The following is a 3,386-nucleotide window of genomic DNA, read 5'->3' as shown; positions in this document are numbered from 1 at the left end:
GAATGCAGTTAGGGTTGTTGCATTCAACTCGGCAGCAATTTGAGGAAGGTACATCGGTTCTCCCTTCAAGATTTCCTTGTCGTTGTAGAATTTTTCTTGAGAGTTTTTGAAATGACATCCTTTCGGTACATTTAGCAGGAAGTTTCCCTTCAATGTGCTGACGTCGGTTCTTCTGCATACTGTGCGAATTTTCATCCTCGTTGGAGTTAACATGACGAATCTTCCATTACCAATCTGCTGGACAACGTTCTTGCTAGTTTCCACAGGGTGATTTTGGCAGGAACCAGTGGATTTTTGGAGTTGCAGTAGCTGGAACAGGCAATCTTCTTCTTCTGACCCATTATTGAGTTTGTCGGTTTCGCAGTAATATAGTGGGTGTAAATCAATACAAGGCGAAGAGGCGTATTGATACCATTTTTCATTGCTTGTCAGATAGGTATTTTTGGGAATAATAATAGTGTTGTTTATAGTTGGGATTGAAAATAAATGGTAATGAGAAAAAGGTTCGGGGTGTACAATAGGAAAATGAAGAACGAAAACAATTCTGAATTCAACAAAATATGCATCTACTTTTATTAATTCATAAAATCTGTGATATTCTCTCTCGTCGACGAATATCAGATTACTTGAACCATATAAATTTTTTGTTTTATCGATAATTGAATATAATTCGGAAAATTTAATAATGCTATGATGCAATATTCCGAGTCTGGAAAAACTAATGGCGTTTTCAATTTCATCGATTAATTCTATAATAATATTGACAGATATTCCGATTTGGTCCATGAGATTTTTAATCTGAATATACATATAAAAATTATCACTTAATTGATCAAATTTTCCTGAAATTCCTTCAAGTTGGGAAGCAATTGTTTTTTGATTATTTCTGAGGACAGAAATAGTTTTATTGAAATTTTCGATTACTTCACCGGTTAATGAAATACCTGCATTTAAATTGAACATAATATCCTTCTGATTATTTTGAAGTTCTTTTAATGCCGATTCATAATGTAATGCGTCATTTGCATCTAAATTTCCAGTAATACTTTTTATTATGGTTCTCAATCCATCAATAATTCCTCTTTTTGATCTTCCCATTGGTATCCAACTTTTCAATTTTTGTTTTGCTGAGCTTAATTGATATTCATAAAACTTTTTATGATTTTCCAATTCCACTCCGAAACACGGAGCTTGAAGTATTTAAAATAGTACTAGATACTGTCTTATAATGAAATTCTAAATATTTTAACTGTGTGGAGATGGGTTGAAAGTCATAGTAATGTATGAAACTGTGAAATTTGCTTCTTACTTTCGCTTTCCCTTTCCCTAGGAGAATTGGAAGGACTCCCGGATTGTCCTTCAGGTTTATTATTTGAATGTCCTGTGCTGTCACCAGGATCATTAGGATTAGCCTGAAAAAGTTTCTTAGATTTAGTTTTAGGTTTTTTGAGGTTTTGTTTGTGCAAAATTTTCTTATCACTATCTATTTTAATTTTCCGATTACGTAGTACTCTCTCTTTCGAAAATTTTGGAGTAAGCTTTATTTCTCATGTTGGATTTAATTTTTCTGTACGCGATAGTACCAGGTTTATACGTTAAAGGATCATGTCTATTTTGATTTTGCTTTTCTATGATGTTCTGTTTCCTCTCCCCCATCAGTTCATTCAGTCTTTTGTAAATTTCTCTAGTTTTTTGTTTATGGTTTTCTACATAGTTACTAATAATGGCTTTGTTTACATCTATATTGAGGGGATCCTTACTATTCAAATGGCCGTTAATTATGTCAATAGGTTTCTGCTTCGTCAAGGAATGAATAGAATTATTATATCCAAATATTGCGTAGGGCATTAAGTCTTCAATATTTAATGAATCATTGTTTTTACTTTTTAAAATTCTCAAATGTTCTAATATAGTAGAATGAAATCTTTCGATGATACCATTGGATTGTGAATTATTTACTGTGATATAATGAGGAGAAATTTGGTGTAGTTCAAGAAATTCAGATCAATACTATTTTTGAACTCTGTTCCATTATCCATCACTACTGTTGACGGTGAACCGTGATGCGTCATGAAAATTACAAGAGATCTTACTATTTCTATAGCTGTAAGAGAAATTAATGGATATGCTTGGGCATATTTCGAAAAGGCATCGACAATTGTGAGAAATTTCTTGTTTTGTGCTTGAAAAGTGTCAATGTGCACAATTTCGAAGGGTTTACATGGCATGGGTGTAAGCATTAATTTTTGATTTGGAGGGTCTCTATCATATTTATTAATTTGACATAATTCGCAATTATTAACATACTCCGTTACATCATTTTGGATACCAGGCCAATAATATGTTCTCGTTACTCTAGAAATAGTTTCAGAAATTCCTCTGTGGTTTGTTTTTCCCTCATGCATATACTCGTATTTAACAATTCTAACCTGCTCGTCTTTTTCTTCCACGTCTTCTAAGATTTCATTGCACTTCAATAATTTGAAAGCGGATTGTTTAAATGTTTTTCTGAGAATTTCGCATATTTCTTTATAATAATTATCTTTTTTGAAATACAAAGCGTAAAGAATATGAGGTCTTAAGTATGTTTTGAAAAAGTCAATAATTTCCCTTTTCAAATCGTTAGTAGATATTTGAACAAAAATTCTTTGTTTGCTCGAAAAAAAATTTTTTTCTAACCTCCGCCGGGGAATGAAAAACAAATTCAAAAACTATTTGATTTTCTCAGAAATGGCGACTTCTTGAATTGGATTTTCGTGATTGGAATGTGTAGTATTACTATCCGATTCGTACTGATTTTCAATATTCTTGGAATTGATTAAATCGTCTCGAGATAAGTAATAAATGTTAATATTTATGGTGGAATTTGCAAAAATATAGTTGATCATACTGAATATTTTTCTCCATTCTAGTCCATCCAAACCACACGAAATTTTTGGTAATGCTAAGGATTTAACATTGTCTTTTTGACACAATTCTTTGAGATTGTAAAGTGATTCGAATACTATTTCATATCGTGGTTTATGATAATAAAATTCCTTAGTTATCAAGTAACTAAGTTTTCTTTTGTTGTGTGAAATTTTAGCCACTTCTCCAGTTGTTTTATTCTGAGATTTGAGTTCTTGAACTTTGCCGAATTTTTCTTTGAAATCAAGTGCAATACCCTTATTCATATAAAAATCTTCAGATACACAATGAGCAAGGGAGTAGGATTCCGGATCATCAAATAAATTGCCAATTTTTTCGGTCACAGTTGAACAATAATATATTTCATTTGCATTAAGAAGCTTCTCAAATTTCTCGAATATCTCCTCAACGTCTGCTTCTTCCAAATTAACAATCATCGACTCGTTATCGTTATTCGTATTTTTCTCGGAAAATTCTTT

Source organism: Coccinella septempunctata, chromosome 2, assembly GCF_907165205.1.
Source record: "Coccinella septempunctata chromosome 2, icCocSept1.1, whole genome shotgun sequence".
Lineage (NCBI taxonomy): Eukaryota > Metazoa > Arthropoda > Insecta > Coleoptera > Coccinellidae > Coccinella > Coccinella septempunctata.
Note: the sequence above shows the minus strand (reverse complement) of the source record.